General features: G+C 42.1%; 1 protein-coding gene across 5 annotated transcripts in view; it reads right to left on the bottom strand.

Moving 5' to 3' along the window:
- The window catches only part of LOC141764541 (calmodulin-binding transcription activator 1-like), a 68,697-nt gene that overhangs the window by 41,253 nt on the left and 9,648 nt on the right, over positions 1–17,796 (bottom strand). The window lies entirely within an intron of this gene.

Below are 17,796 nucleotides of genomic sequence, written 5' to 3'. Positions count from 1 at the left end.
TGCTGTAATTTGTTCCTGAGCACCTCCACCGGTTCTCTCCTTCCCAGAACAACCCTGTCAGTGTCTGACGTTGATAGACACTCTATCCAAAATTGCCTCCTGTTTTTTTTGTTATTATTTTTTTGCAGACTACAGACTTCTCTGTGGTTTTTATTTTGATCCCGAGCACTATCTCAGCCATTTGTTCAACCCACATTTTATTGATCGTGGTCTATTTTTAAACACGTCTCCTTCATCATGTAAATGAAGCACAACAATGACAATGTTATGCTAAACGTATATACAATTTGATTTGCACTGTAATAAAGAATCGAGAGGTGTCTGTAGGCATGTCATTGTCCGCAGTTGTTGCCAGAAATGTGACAGGGCCGATCTGTCAGAATCACGGCCTGTAATATCTGAACAGGCCTGAGTGACCTCTAAAATCCCCAATGTCATGGAGCAATGGCTGCTTTACTGAAGACTCCAACTTAAAGGGATTGTTCGGGTGTTTTGAAGTGGGGTACTTATCCATAGTCAGTGTGTTACCTACAGTAGATGACGGGAGTTACTGCACGAGAGCAAAGCAATGTACTGCTGTGGACGGGGCTGGCAGCAAAATGTATTTTAGCCACCTAAAAGAAAGACTCACCTAAAAAAAATCAATATCAGTTTAAGTGTACGCTATATTGAGAGTATTTTCACTGTTTTACCTTGCCGTCGGACAGCCCTTTCCAACGGGGGACTATAGCTGTTGTATCCATCTATGCTCCTGCCAATGCCTCCAAACTCTATTGAAAAAACTTGTAATTTTACCTTGCAGAACACGGGGGTTGCTGGGTTACCGCTGCCTCGATCGATTAGTTTGTTTGTGTTATTGTGTGAGTTTGGTGAATCCAAACTAACCAAAGTTAGACAATAACACAAACAAACTAACCTATCGAGGCAGCGGTAGACCAGCAACTCCCATGTTCTGCAAGGTTAAATTACAGTTTTTTTCAATGGAGTCTGGTTGCTTTGGCGATAGCATAGATAGCAGCTTCAGTTACCGCTCAGACACATAGATTGTATAGCTGTCTCACGGCAAGGTAAACCGGCGAAAATATTCTAAATATAGCATAAACTTAAACAGATTTTTTTAGGTCTTTCTTTTAGGTGGCTAAAATAATTTTTTCTGCCGGCCCCGTCCACAGCAATGTATTGCTTTGCTTCCTTGCTGGTACTGCCGTCTGCTTCTCCAAACTGGAGGCGTGCCGACCGTCATCTACTGTAAAGTAATACACTGACTATGGATAAGTACCTCATACAACTCCACTTCAAAACACCCAAACTATCCCTTTAAGATAGTGTTGCGAAGAGAAAGCTGAATAAAGAGTCAGCTGTGTGCCGCTTAACGCTGACGTAAATGATGTGACGCCTGTTGTAAACCAGCCCAATAATGTCTTGTTTGCACTATGTTCCTCTAACCTGGCTAATTAAAATGTGTAGCTCTCCACAGAACGCAAGCCAAACAATGAGTTACGACAAGGATAATTTTGTTCCGTTCTAGCCACACAATAAAATTTCATCAAGTCTATTGTAAACCGGAGCAATAATGTGTAGTTTGTATTATATTCCCAAACTGCCTCGCTCCCCACTGTGTGTTACTTTCAACAGCCTTTATATTACCTCCACTGGCTAATACAACTGCTTAATGCTGTTTCCATAACAACTGTTGCAAAGCCCCTGATCAGAATTCCTCTCAAGCTTGCCTTGTGTTTATCATATAAACACCTCATCACACACTGGGCAACACACACATGCACGCCCGTGGACATAAAAGACTTGTACACACATGCATACAAATGGGCCGTCTATTAATACACAAAGTCGCTCGTGTGAAAAAATAAATATAAAACTTGTCCTGGCTTTCTCTGTCTCTCCTCTTGTTCTCTCGGTGACACATGCTGCGTGGACAACAGATTGGTGCACACACACGCACACACACATTTAGTGCTGGTGTATCATTGGAGGACAAGGTCTGACCTTCAGAGGGGACCCGCCCCTGTCACCTGGCTGGGAGAGAGACGTGCGCTACATCTATCTCTGTCACGCTGCAACAGAGTTCATACACACATTCACACGCGCGCACACAATCGGACATACATGGTCACAAAAATAGGTCCCATGTCAAATGCAAGGTAGGATGCACACACATGAATGAGTGTACACATACACACACACACACAGACCCAGAGAGGGTTGGTCTCCAAAGAGTCTATGTGGCGGCTGCTGCTGCCCATGTGAGTGACGGCTTTATAATGAAATAGTCACTCTCCCCTCTCCTTCACTCCCTCTCCTTTTGGTTTGACCTCTTTACTTTCTCCCCCCTCTCGCTCACCCACTTCCCTTTTTTTTTTCCTGTCTCATTTCCCTCTCATCTCCCTCTCGCCAATATATAGAAATCCAAATGGTGAAGGTGGCTCCACACGCACACACTCGCAGTATGGAAAGTAGCACAAACTTTTTAGCAGAGACCCGAGAGTAAGGAAGAGTCAGCCCCAATCCACTGAGGGAACATCAATCATATTTTTTCTAAGACTTCCACTCTCTTGCGCACCTTACCTGTCCTCTTCCTCCTGCCTCGTATTTGCATTTGAGGAGACGGCCCCCTCTCTCTCGGCAGGGGGGCGAACACATCAAAGACGGCAACAGGTGTGTGGTGTCAAACACAATGCCAGGACCCCCGTCGCGCTAGGGCGTCTGAGATAAAGCCTGTCAGAGTCCTCCAAAACTCAACTCAAGTTACCCAAGAAAGGGTGAACACACACACACATACACAGAGGTATATTTGAAATCTCTAATGACGAATGTGTGTGTTTGCCAGTGGGAGGTGGAAGAAGAAGACAGAGAGAGAGAGAGAGAGAGAGAGAGGCTGAGGGGGGTGTCTCAATGAAGGAGTCTCCAGTGGTTGTGTTAACCCCTGATGCCTCATCTCACTGTGAGTCATTCTGCCCTCTGAGGCTCGTCTCTGCTCTGCTATTGTTGATGTTATTGTTATTGAGGAGGTTTGGTATGCTAAGGAGAGGGAGAGAGACAGATAGAGATAGAGACGTAGTGGGAGAGAGAGAGAGAGAGAGAGAGAGAGAGAAATAGAAATAGTGTGTGCCACCTCTCATTGGCATAAATACTTGTTTACAACAAGACATAAATTGGCACCCTGTCAGTCAGTCTCTCTATTTCGCTCTCCTTTAACTCCCTTACTCTATTTCCCTCTCTTTCTGTCTGTCTCTCTCTTCTCCTCTCCCTCTGTGCTGCTAAGCGTATTACAACACTCCCTGGTTCAGCCCTCTCTCATTACCATATTCTAATTACATTCGTTAAGGGGAGCATTTGGGAGTTTAATGAATAAATTTGAAAGATGGGTCTCCGTGGCGATCTTTAGGTTTGTCTCCCCCCCTCAACCGACTAAAGATGGGAGCACACACGTGCGCGTATGTCTGTGCGTCTGCTCGGTACGCGCGTGCACGCTCTCGGTAAATATCACCGCAGCTCCATTTCAGAAGAAACAAACAAATCTAGTTAACTGCTGGAGCTCACGTGGAGTCCTCTTTCTAAAAAAATCAATTCAGAATTCTGTTTGTCTCCGCCAAATAAAGATTTCATGTCATTTGTTTGTTGTTTTGGAAAAGACTTGGAGCCACCCATGTTGAAGTCATGCATATTTAACTCTCCTCAAGCCTCAAAAACAAACTGCCAAAGACAAGCATCAATTTACAAATGTACAAATTGTCTGCAATCCCATGGTTTATCTTTCCTACCGACACCAGACCTGGAGGCTTCATACTGGGAGACGGGCAGGTGGAGTTAAAACAATCATAAGCAAAAGTAAACATTAAAGGTTATCAACCCTGCTCCGGAGACTGACTTCCACTGTTGTGCAGTTTGATCTGTCTCTGCCTAGGACGAAGCCCTGGGCTGTAGACCTGAATAGACTGTTATTATGGGCTTTGCACTCACTCTTTCAGGGTATTGCAAAATGTGATATACCTTTCACATGGTTTAATAAAGGAGTCCCAAATGCATTCCCAATTCTGATGATTGCCAGCTGGAGCTTTGGGGAGTCGAGGAGTGACTGAGTATACTTCACCTCTTGCTCATAAATAACGCTCTTTAAAAGCTGACAAAATTATACGCTTTCACTTGCCCAACTGCCATTGATTACTGACAATTAAACAATACCACAAGCAACAGAAAAGAAAATGCAGAATCTAATTTAACCCCTTCCCCACAGGATTCACTTTCACTGCGACTGCACTTGATTAAAATGCTTTATTTTTGTTCTTTGGCTAAATACATTATTTTCGAAATCCCAGATAGGGTTTACTCATTTTCTTTTTGACTTGAACAGAGTCATAACCACAAATCAGGAGTCAGCACAATTTGGGCAGTGTCTGGAACTTCTTTATTACATCTTGTGGTAAAAAAAACCAAAAGTATGGATTTGTTTCGTTTTGAGTTCAGCTCGATGTAAAGCAATCCATCTTAAAATTTCACTTTCGCTTGCGTCAAAGACTGTACATTACTCATCCATAGCTAATAGAATACATAAACAGTGAGAGGCTGTAAGTGATCATATGTGATGAACATGTGCGATGCCATTAATAGTGCATGAGTGTACGGTATAGAGGTATCAATAGATCCAAAGGGGCTCCTCTTCACCGTGGCTACAGTATATTTACAGTGATGATGTACACACTGTACAAGGTAGAGCCCGGTGTCATCACCCTCTCTTCAAGCACTGTGACTCATGCAGTGGGCGCAAACGGTATGTTAGCTATCTTTAAACTTCTATATAATGTAAGATACATGTATATAAATAAAAAAAAACAGGGGGAGATGAGAAACATAACCAATACAGTTTAGACTTCACAGCAGCCATTTCCATTTGTATGATCGTTCGTTGCCTATATGGAAACTATTAGGGCTGCAACTAAGGATCGTTTTCATTGTCGATTGATCTGCGACAGTTGGATTGTTCTCGTAATTAATCGATTAGTTGTTTGGTCTATAAAATGGGGAAAAAAGCGTTGTTCAGTATTTCCCAAAGCCCAAGATGATGTTTTCAAATGTCTTGTTTTGTCCACAACTCAAAGATATTCAGTTTACTGTCATAGAGGAGTAAAGAAATTATTCACATTTAAGAAGCTGGAATCAGAGAATTTTGACTTTTTATAAGGGTTGTCAATCGATTAAAATATTTAATCATGTTTAATCGCATGAATGTCCATAGTTAATCACAAATTAATCGCACATTGATTTGCCAAGTATTTAATAATAGTATCAACATGGGAGTGGGCAAATATGCTTGCTTTATGCAAATTTATGTATATATTTATTACTGGAAATCAATTAACAACACAAAACAATGACAAATATTGTCCTTAAATCTGGTTTCTTTTCATCCATTAAATGTATACATGTATCATTGTAGCAAAGCCATTTAATAATTGCTCTAACCTTAATGCACTTTTAGAGACTGAGGAGGAGACAGACATCGGTCATTGCCTGCCGGGCTGTCCTGGTAACTTTCCACCTCATATGAACTGTAATGGACTGTGACGTTCTAGTTCCAACATGCAGTGACACCTTCGAGCAGACAGAGACTGGAGCTTACAGCCTCACTGAGAAAGTGATGCTGATGTTGTGTATTGGACAATGTTAAGACTTGCGAGCTGGCAAGCTACATATATACAAACATACTGCCAGACAAGACATACAGTATATGCTGCCAACAAAAGGCAATTATGCAGTTAGGCTTAACACTAGGTAATACTCCCTTTTGGGCTGGGAAAACTTGCTGTTGCCATGTTTTTCCTGTTTGTTGGAGTAAGGAGCCAACACTTACACTAAGGGTGTAAGAAAATGCTGTATATCGCAATATTGTGTTTTGTGATTCTGTATTGATTCTCAAAAACTGTATCCATTTTTAATCAGTAGTTTACATGCAAAGATCAACTCAGTCAATACTGAAAAATATGCTCCTTCTCAGCGTATGTGCCCTCTCAAAGTAGTGCTCTGATGTTGGATGTTACAGCAACTATGATAAATGCAAATGCAGATCCCACTGTTCTGATTGCATAAATATGGTGGTGTGTTCTTTATACTTTTCCTAAAATTAGATTTTAGTCGAGTTACAGTTTACATCCATGTCTGTCCAAAATATCATCACTTCACCATTTTATCCTGTTGGACATGTTTGTGAAATTGTCATAATTATCATATGATTTCTTGAGCAATGGCCAAAAAAGTGTTTATGTCATCCTTGAGTCCAAGTGGACATTTGTGCCAAATTTGACGAAATTCCCTCGAGGCGTTCCAGAGATATCACGACAGTGGGACAGACGTGAGGTCACAGTGACCTTGACCTTTGACCGGCAAAATCTAATCAGTTCATCCTTGAGTCAGAGTGGACGTTTGTGCTAAATTTGACAAATTCCCTCTGGACGTTCCTGACATATTGCTTTCATGAGAATAGGACGGACGTGAGGTCACAGTGTCCTTGACCTTTGACCAGCAAAATCTAATCAGTTCATCCTTGCGTCAGAGTGGACGTTTGTGCCAAATCCCTCAAAGCATTCCAGAGTTATCGCGCTCACGACAACGGGATGAACATGAGGTCACAGTGACCTTGACCTTTGACCTTCAAAATCTTTGAGTCCAAGTGGACGTTTGTGTCAAATTTGAAGAAATTCCCTCCAGACGTTCCTGAGCCCTAACTTCTACTAACAATCACATTTTTGGGACGGAGTGATTTTGCTCCAAGTATTACAGAGGAATTTTGAAAGATATTGTTAACAAAAACTTTCACCGTCAAACACCCGAAGGCATGGAAAGAACACTATTCTCAATCTCTGTCACTTGGCCAAGAAACAAGTGAGATGTTCTCCCTTTCCTATTAAGTGTTCATCACCCCCTCCACCACCCACCGCCGCTTCGTACTGTACATTCAAACAATTAAATATATGCACTGTCAGTATGCAAATGCGGTATCAGTATCCCTTATATAGTTGCCTCCTTGGAGAACAAGATGATGGATGATATATTACAGCTGAGCCGGTCTTAGACTAATGACACAGCTGCATTACAATACACAACTTAGTACACAGCTAATACTGTGTATGCACGGAGACGGAACACGCACACTCGCATACGCGCACACAAATGCCACCTTGTTTAATCCTCCAGGAATCAGTGAAATTTGATTACCGTGACTTTTACAAACACACTCCATATGAGAGTAGACATTCCATACATCAGCAGGGTGGGAGGAGGAGGAGGAGGAGGGAGGAGGAAGAGGGTAGAGACAGGGAGATGGGGAAATGTGTGAGGCTGGATAGAGCTGCAGTTTGGGAGGAGAAACGCTGGACACACACTGTGGTCTCCTGAGTGGAATACACACACAGACACACACACACTGCCTGCACACAACGTCTCACCCTATGTCTATTATGGTAAATGCGGGGAAGCGGTATATTTACCAGTAAATGTATACATCTCCCAGGGTAAATCTTGTGAATGTGTACATTTCCAGGATAATGTTAGTGGAAAATGCTAGTCGCAGCATCGTGAGACTCGCAGTTCCCTCACTATGTTTTTTTTTGTGGATATTATGTAGGCGGCCAATTTACCCCTTTGGCAAGGCTCCTGTAATAAACCGAGATCTGTGAGACACGGGAGATACAATTGAGTAGCATTATAACATCAGAAAAAAGGGGAAAAGTTTAAAATGTATGTGTTTTCATACATGCCAGTACATTTGACCTGCATCATAGTGTCATCACTGGATGAGGATTGACGCAATCTGAAGCAATTTTATGGCACTTTTAAAATATGAAAGGCAGATGAGGTGCACTTTAAGTTATCATTACATGTCTTATGAGCAAGAAGTTCACGCGTCGTTTATTCTATATTTTTGAGCAACATTTCATGCGCTCACAATCTATGTATAAAAAACGTGTGAATTTCAGCAACGCTGCTTCAAAATTAAAGTCTTTAATTGTGAAACAAAACTCCATGAGGCCAAATACGAGTTGATGAACACTGTTCACAGTGTGCAGTAAACACGGCAGGAGAGCTCCATGATAATATGACTTCTCTACTCATTAACCGGGAAACACGGAGATTAACAGATTTACCTTGAGAAATGCTACCAGTGAATGTTAAACATTAACCAACTCTGTGGTTGATAATTCACATTTACTGCTAAATATTCATATATATACTGCTCCCCATATGCACATCACTGTTATCATATCAAATGTACAGAGGGTGGATTGATATGAGTGGAAAGAAATCAAAGTGGTTTGAAACAGCAAGGGAAGCTGAAATTTTTTTATCTGTATATTGTGTTTTTGCTCAGCAATAAATAACATTGATTTTGCAATTAAACGACCACATAATCTTACCAGTTTTAATTAAAAATAGAGCTGCAGCCTGCAAGTGGCCATTAGTGGGTTGAAGCCTGTGAGGCCAACGAACTCAGATCCATGCGATATCCACAAAACTGACAATTTGAACTCACAGCAACTTTATAGAACACATACAAATGTGGTCTGATTCACTTTTTGTAGCCCCTATGCAAATAGGTCTGAAGTTTGCTTGCTTTAGTCTCAAGTAGTTGGTTTTGCACAAACTGTCTGCCAAGAACTTTATTTTTGTGTCTTGTACAAATGTTTGCACGTCTTAACTGTCTGGATTAGACATGAAGTAGGACAAGGCAGTTAAAGGGATAGTTCGGGGGTTCTGAAGTGGGGTTGTATGAGGTACTTGTCCATAGTCAGTGTAGAGCTGCAACAATTAATCAATGAGTTGTCAACTATTAAATTAATTGCCAACTATTTTGATAATCGATTAATTCAAGTCATTTTTTAAGAAAAAAAAGAAGTGAAAATTCTCTGATTTCAGCTTATTAATATTTTCTGGTTTCTTTACACCTCTATGACAGTAAATTGAATATCTTTGAGTTGTGGACAAAACAAGACATTTGAGGACGTCATCTTGGGCTTTAGGAAACACTGATCAACATTTTTTCACAATTTTCTGACATTTTTGAAACCAAACAACTAATCGATTAACCGAGAAAATAACCGACACCTTAATCAACAATGAAAATAATCATTAGTTGTAGCCCTAAGTCAGTGTATTACCAATGGCGAACTGAACTGAAAGTGAAACTTATCTATACTGTTATTGTCAACTGAGTCTGTTGGCTTTGAAGAGAGCATAGATGGGTTTCACTTTCAGTTCAGTTCCTCGTCGGAAAGGGCAGTCTGACGGCAAGATAAAATGGTGAAAATATTATAAATATAGTGTATTTTTGGCTCGACCGCAGAGGACCAAAAGTCTGTCACTGAGTGACTGACTGAGTGATGAAGTTACACGATTGGTCGGTTGAGTGTTGAGTTTCCTCATTGGCCGTTACTCTTTCAAAAAGAAAAGGCGGGGTCCGGCTCACGAAACTTGGAGCAAGCTGTCAAACTAGACGATCTATTTCTAAATTAAAACGAGATTCAGCAGTGGCATAGCCTATTTCTTGCTTAAAATGTTTTCAGAAGTAGATTTCGCTGGATTGTTTAGACGGAATAACAGAAAGTTTACAAGCAGGCCACCATGTTGATCCTGTTTGAAACGGCAAGCAGAAAACCAGGGACCAATCAGGTGCATTCAACAATAGGGTACGTCACCACTTGAACAGCCAGTTGAGTGGAGCAGCGAGTCCCCTGGTGTCCTCGCTGGACTTGGTGGACATTTACTGCTGGATTTAACATTATAGACATGACCACTGATTATTTGTATAACAATTTAGCCACAAATTCACAGACTAACCGTACACGATCCAGCTATATACTCGGTTTTGGCCGAGTCTTGTTTTAGGTGCGACTACGGATAAGTACCTCATACAACCCCACTTCAAAACACCAAACTATCCCTTTAATAACGCTATGTGTAAGATTTACAGAAGCAAATTTGCATGGAAAACACACGGGTGTACTCATTGGATAACATCCCAATTATTTGTGCGAATTGTGGTTTCTCTAACTTCAAGCATATAAATATTATGTCGCACTAGAAATAAGAGAGTCATAACTATAATCTGTCCAAATATGCAGTGTGGAAAAATTATGTAGAGACTGAATCAACATTATGCCGGCAACAGCAAAAAATAAAAAATAAACACATATGCTACTGATGCAGAAATGAAACCAGTGAAATGCACACTGAATTTATGTTGAGTAAAAGTATTTTTGAGGGGTAGGCTACAATTCACAAGTTACTGTTAAATATTCAAAGATGTTTGGTATAATGCTTGTTATAGTATCTGACTGAGTAGTCAGAGAGATTTTAAATATATCCGCAAAATATGTGACATAAAGGAAAAGCTGTTGTAGCAGCTCCCGCCCACTGCTGCTGGTGGACAACTGTGTAATCCTTACACAACAATGAATCAGTATCGTCTGTAAATACCTCTCAAACGACTCATCTAGAACCGATGCGCTCTTAGGTGTCCACAGATATGCTCAGTGCATACGGACATATTAATCTTTACAGTAAAATATTGTTAAACAATTGTGCACCTGGAGACTGACACAGAATGGGAGCATAAGCATGCGTAAAAAAAGTGAGCATCATTGTAGAGCTACCTGTGTTTTACACCTGCAGACAATACAAGTACATACCCAGACTTAGAATTAAATGTACAGTGTGAAGGATTTGGCAGCATCTAGTGGTGTGGTTGCAGACTGCAACCAACTGAGTACCCTTCCACTCACTCCTCCCTTTCCAAGACTGCGATAACATGGACCGCCGAGTGCAAAACTGTGGTAACACCGTTCGCCTTACCATAATAACACTACTTTAGGAGCAACAGAAGTCATCTCCTAAAGGAGACGGCGGCAGGCGGTACCACGGTTTTGCACTCTGCAGCTCACGTTACCACAGTTTCACAAGCGTAACTGAGAACTACCGTGGCCTTCAGATAACGTAAAAACGTGAAAGGCTCTCTCTGGAGCCAGTGTTTGTTCTGGGATACTGTAGAAACATGGTGGAGCAATATGGTAGACTCCGTGAAGAGGACCCGCTCCCTATGTAGATATGAAGGGCTCATTCTAAGCTAATGAAAACAAAATAATTCTTAGTTTCAGGTGATTATACACTAATGAAAACATAGTTATGAATATTATATTCCATTTCTGCTAATAGATCTCCTGAAACGTTACACACTGTTCCTTTAAACAATCGTACAAATATTGTGAGAAAGACTTCCAGATATCATGACATTATTTTTTCTTCTTTAAGTATTGTTGGACATGTGCGACATTATTTGCATCAAACCCAAGGCGACAGGCTGGGACTGCATGTGCAGAATAAAAAACAAAAAAAGATGTTTGACTGAAACCTACCTTCGTAAAACATGAGCAGAGAGTATGAAATATGTATTGGTTTCCGAAATCCTGAACTAGGCATATTCTTTTACAAGTCTCTAAGCTCTGAATGTTATTAAGTCAGAAAATGAAGACGCGAACGAAAAACTTCATCAAAATCAATAGGGTTCCTGCACCTGTGGTGCTTGATTTACAGCGTGATGTTTTGTTGACATCTCACTGTTATTTGGGGATGTAAACATGCAAAATTGTGCTTGTGCTGCTATAAAATATACTTGACTCATGAAGCCCTTGCAAAGTCTGAGGAGCAGAAAGTTATCAAAGTTAAATAAAGTTAGAAAGTTGTCTGGATAAAGCTCTTCACATGAAGTGCAAGCACTCAAAATAGGAGTACAAGGACCGTCTGTGTGTGCGTGCACATGCGCACACATACACATTTTAATGCTTTATCTGTCTCCAATGAATTAAATCTAATTTACACAGGACTCAGATATTACAGAGGTTCTATGTGGGGACATTTAAGGATACAAAAAGTATTGTCTCCACGGCACAGCCCGGCTCCTTATTACAGCAGACACTGCTGGTCATTCACTTCGTTTTGGTTGGGCTTGGAAGTTAAAACACAAAGACACACTCAAACACACACACACACACACACACACACACACACACACACACACACAAACGAGCTCAGGCACATACACAGCACCCCCACACTCGTAGTCACACATTCCCACTGTTTAATATATTTCTGTGTCTCCAGTTAACAATATTTTGTGTCAAATTATAGTGGGCAAGATAAATAGTGGGTCTGTGGCGGCGTGGAGAAAATAGAACAGGATGAAAATGTGGGGCTTCCAGTTGGGTAGGAGGAGAGGAGAGGAGAGCAGAGGAGAGGAGAGGAGAGAGGAGAGGAGAGGAGACACTAACACCTACCTCAGACACCTGGCTTTCCCTGACTAGACTTGTAAAACCTGGTTAATCTCAGCCCCCTTTGTGAACTTGTGTATGGTGAAATATCTGCATGACTGAAACCCGCTGAAATACTGATCCCAACAATCTGTGAGGCATCCACACACACACGCACATGTCCAATTTACCATGCGCGGCCCAATTTGCAAATGAAAAGCTTGCTGGATAATTACATGTATCGACAAGGAAATTACATTCATGAATAGAATGAATCTAATTAATTCTTTGCATTGCTGCACATTCGGTTGCCAGTTTGGTCAGCAGGACCGTATATATGGACGTCTGGAGTTGGAGCGGAAATGGAAGTCACAACAGACTCAAAAATGACGTTGGGTGTTAATTGGGCTATGCTTGGCTCAGAGAGAGATGGAGAGATAGACAAAGAGGAGGAGAAAAAGAGAGAGAGGGAGGGAGAGAGAGAGCCTGGAGGACTAATTAGTGATTATAACTTGGCGCTCTCCAAACATAAAATATCTCTCAACCCAAAAGACAGAGGAATGATTAAAAATAAAAGAATAGGAATCAAACACAAGGAGCTGTGAAACACCCCTTTGGTATCGCGTGTGTGCATGTCTGTGTGTGTAGATACATGTGTGCAAGCACGTGTGAGTGTGTGTGAGGGAGAGTGTGTGTGTGCTGGCTTCTTTGCCCCCTCATTAAACCATGCTTTACTCTGGTAAACGGCAACAGCACAGAGCTCAATGTCAACTGGAGAGGTTACAGCCATAGGCAACACACACTTACACACACACTGACACAGATACACCAAGTCTCTCGCAAACACGCGTTATCCAACAAATGTATGAACGGCACACACGATTCATTTTAAGAAATGAAACTCGTGGTAAGTTTCCAAAGACGTGTTACTTTTGTCTTTGTTCTGACACAGCAGACAAAATGGAGAGTGTCAGCCTCTCCCGGCCCCACGCCAGCGCGAGCTGGACATTAGCAATTCACACATCAAATTCATAAATCAAGGGCACCCTTCACCACAGTATAAATGAAGCATAGAGGCCTGCAACTTGGCCGTCTGCTAACTGTATCGCTCTGGGTTTCCATAATGGATCCATAGTATTTTTTCACGTAGTCTGGCGGCTGACATTTAACGCCGTCCCTCCTGTGTAACTCCAGACATTTCTTATGCCTCATTTGTGGGGAAAATATCTCCACGAAGAAACGTAGGAATACAATGCATGCATATTTAATTCAATGTATCTATTTAATGGCTCACAAACAACAATAATGGCATGAATAATAAATTAAACACACACACTCATAGACAGAGACATATGCACGCAGAGAGAGAGAGCTTTGTTTGGGCTAGAAATTGGCGCTCACACAAGCTGAGACGCCACAGCACGCACAGGTGTGTGTGAGTGACAATTTTACCTGAGATTAAGAGCTTTTGTCCTTCACCAATTATTTTTTCTTTTGTGCATGTTTGGCGTCGCAAGCAAGCAGACGTACTGACTATGTCAAGACTCTCTTATCACCTCCGATGTACTGAACAATCATGAACAACGTCTGTGTCAAACATGCAACATCGATCATACCATTAACAGGGACACGCACGCACACACACCCAATCTGTTACCATGGCAACACCTACCCTTGATGCACACTCACACACTCACACACACACACAGGAGGCAGATGGGGCAGTGGTCTAAAATGTATATGCCTTTTTGATCTGCTTCTCATTCAAACAATCATGTTAGCGTCATGCGGCGGTACAGCCAGACATGAGCGTGTGTGAACTGTCAACTAGCTGCCTTCACACCACACACAGCCGCCAATATATCACTGCATGACGAGAACAGACAATAAAACGCTGCATGTTTCATATCATATTATTTCATATCGTTAATACCAGAATAACGCCGTCTTCTAACGCTTTCTTTTCTTCACCCGTACAGCTGAGCGACATGTGGAGCACTCTCACATGCAGAGGCATTGTGGCACAGACGGCTGTCGTCTGTGTGATGTACTGAAGTCTGTACCGACCCGTTTGACAGTTGCGTCATTTGAATCGTAGTGGGGGGGCCGCTCTGAAGTAGAAGCCTTTAAAATGCACATTAGATCATGCGACGGCGTGCACAGTCGCATAGTGTGGGAGTGCACGTTTCATAGTTTTAAGGCTTTCGAAAGGGAGCTTAACTCAGTATTCCACTCAGTCTGGCTTCTTAATATATGAGTCAGGATGTCGAGGGTCCCCACAAGAGTAATCATATCTTTTCATGAGCTTGATACCCGGAACCAGACTCTAAAGTTCGCCTTTGTCTACTTTTGAAAAAAGTTTGATAGCCTCCTTATTTCAGCGCTCCATAGAATTTGCTGAAACCAAACAACAAGTCATTCCCGGTGGATGGATAAAACAGGCTGCTCTACCATCAGTCTGTCCACCTGAGTGTGGTTTGTTATCTAAAACTAGTCTATAGTCTATTACCATGGACAGATACACATACACCCCCAATCTATTATTGAACAAAAGGCTCACGCCTCCGCTCAGCCCTTCAGGGAGGAATCCATCCCTCCATCCCAGAATAATTTCACACATCAGTAGATACACAAAAGAGAGAGAGAGAGAGAGGGAGGACGAGAGGGAAGGAAGAGAGGAAAGGACAGAGAGGAGGAGGAGAAGTGGATGGAGTAAAAATGTATGGGGTCACAGCTCAGTGCTCGTGGGAGGCTAAGGTGTCGGGGGGAGCCATGCGTGACAAAACAGAGATCAGTGGATCATATGCAATCGCGCACACACGGGCAAGAAAATGCACGCACACACACACACACACACACACATGCACACAGATACCCATGCATGCTTGCACAGACATACGCATGCCAAGAAAAAGGTGAGAATAAGGACATATCAGATGAAGACGTGTAAAGATTGGGTCTGACTTAATCAGAGGCCTCCTCATCCAAACACAGAATGGTAATCTCTTTATCTATCACACTCTCCTCCTTATTCACACACACACACATAAAGGATAATCCTAATTCTACATGCAGACAACAGTGTGGATGACGAACGCAAAACCAATTTTTGATATCCTCATGCATAAGCGTATGTAAATGAAGGATTCTACGGAAAGTCCCACAAAAGGCACAAATGTACACGCACACCCAAAACGCAGACACACAAGTGTGTCTACACACCGAATAATTACTGGGCGTTCTCAACACACCATTTGTCGATAACACATCACCACACTTCATGAGCAACATCTAGACCAGAAAGATATTATATTTGAACACAAACAAACACACACACACACACACACACACACGTTGAGGGGATGCGACTGAATAAATAAATTGAAAGCTTCAGATTTGACAGCCGACTTGACAGCCGATTGGTCTCGGAGTCTCGCGTATAAAAACTGCGTTGCGCCACTCAATCTATAGTGGACGTACATGTGTCAAAAATGTGATGACCAATGATGATTTCAATTTTCAATAAGCGGCTGATGAAAACTGCTACACTTCCTGCGATGTCTGCAATACAGAGACAGATAAAAATCAACACGCGCAGAAAGAAAAAAAAACAATTATTTTGTTGCAGCAGCTACAAAATAATCGACCGCAATAATCTGGTGCTGTGCACAGACACACTCACACATATACACAGTCTGAAAAACATACATGCACTAGAGGCCCAGCGAGCATACACACGGCTCCCCAGCACCAAGCAAGAGGAGCAGCAGACACAATGGAGTGTTTAAGTATGCAGGAAACTTTATGCCTGGGTGGAAGAGGAGCTTTGAAGGAATCCGCTGAGGGACACCCAACCTCCCTCTGAACTGAGCCTGTACCTCCTCATCAGAGAGAGAGAGAGCAATGGAGAGAGGGAGAGAAAGAGAGAGGGGGGGAGGAGGAGAGGAAATGAAAGATAAAGATAGAGAGGACTAGATGGGAAGTTGGAAGGGAAACTGATGGAGGGAAAGAGGGAGAGGGCAGGAGAGGGGGCAGCAACAAGGTGCTTTGGTCTAGTCCCTGCGCCTTGTGCACAATTGCTCTTGGTTAGGCTGATGTGTGGAAGTCCCTAACCGGCAGCGGTCACGTTGTTCTGAACCGTACACACACACACACACGCACGCACGCACTGCCTATTCATGTGAGCACACTATTCAGTAGGCGCCGTGCTTAACTCCCAGTATGACCTTCATTGAGATGGATTGCATGAAAAATGTAATGACTTTCCTGAGAGAAAAACCACAGGCCAAATCAGCTTTGCATTGCATAATAATGCTGGACTTGGTAATCAATAACACAAACACACAAACACACATCCATAATGGAGTGCACAGCCTGCACATGGAGAAAATGTCTCAGCAGAGGCCAACAACATCACAATGGATGGAGCAAACCACCAGTGGTGAGCTGTGCAATGCATAAACAAGGAGCTATTGACGATAAATGCCTGCATCCATTTCCACCCATCAAACACTTCCCTAAGCTAACAGCTTAAGTCTGGAACAACATGCAACTCTGAAAAGCTTTTCGCACCCCGAATGTTTAGCTCGGGGTTATCTCTGGCCATGAGTAAAGACTTGCCCCAACCTAATTTGGCCTCATTTCACATTGTACCACTTAGCCGGCAGCACAGTTTAAGTTATCTATTGTTCATGCGGCAAATATGATGCTAATTTTGGCCCAGAGCAGAGCAGAGCAAAGTCAGGCATGTATTAATGAGTGGTAGCCATGAGTTTGTGTGAAACCATCACTAAAAGTTCTAAATGTGGTTAACATTGACTAAAGTGAAGTGCAACAAAAAGCCCTTAAGTTACTTTAACTTAACTGGCTTTTATGATCAAATCCTCTGGGTGCATGGTCACTGCTTTTGTTGTTTATACCTCACAGACAGCTTTTCATTTTTTCCTCTATTTTTTTGTTTTGTAGGACAACATTACACAACAAATCTAGAGCATCGTTTTCACACATAACACAAAGCAACAAAAAAAAAAGCTATGAGCAGAAATGTGCCACACATTTTACAGCTTTCTATGGTTGCATAGCAACAATGTGAGGTTCAGATAACAATCTTTATCCTACTGACCATAGGGTTTTTGAACCTAGTAGAAACCAGCAGTGGAAACATTCAATCTGTAACCTCATTTCTCGTTTCTTAGCCTCTAAGCTGTATATAGTTTTAGACCCAGGAGCCCCTGATTCCTACGCCTTAACCCAGAGTTGTTTGGATTACAAAGCGAAATAGACAGCAACACACCAAATGGGATGTATAGGCAGTGGGACTTTTTGGCTTTAAGCTTGGGTCACTGTTTTTTTTTTTTTATTTCCTTGTGTCACAGTTTTAGGGTCCCATAATGAAAAGCTGCCATTGTGTTTGTTTACCTCCTCTTCATCTCTCAATGTGACATTAGCTAGAGATGAGTCACCAGCAAGAAAAAACACTGAGTTC

This window comes from Sebastes fasciatus, chromosome 1 (assembly GCF_043250625.1).
Source record: "Sebastes fasciatus isolate fSebFas1 chromosome 1, fSebFas1.pri, whole genome shotgun sequence".
Taxonomy (NCBI): domain Eukaryota; kingdom Metazoa; phylum Chordata; class Actinopteri; order Perciformes; family Sebastidae; genus Sebastes; species Sebastes fasciatus.
This window is presented reverse-complemented; position numbering and strand designations above follow the sequence as displayed.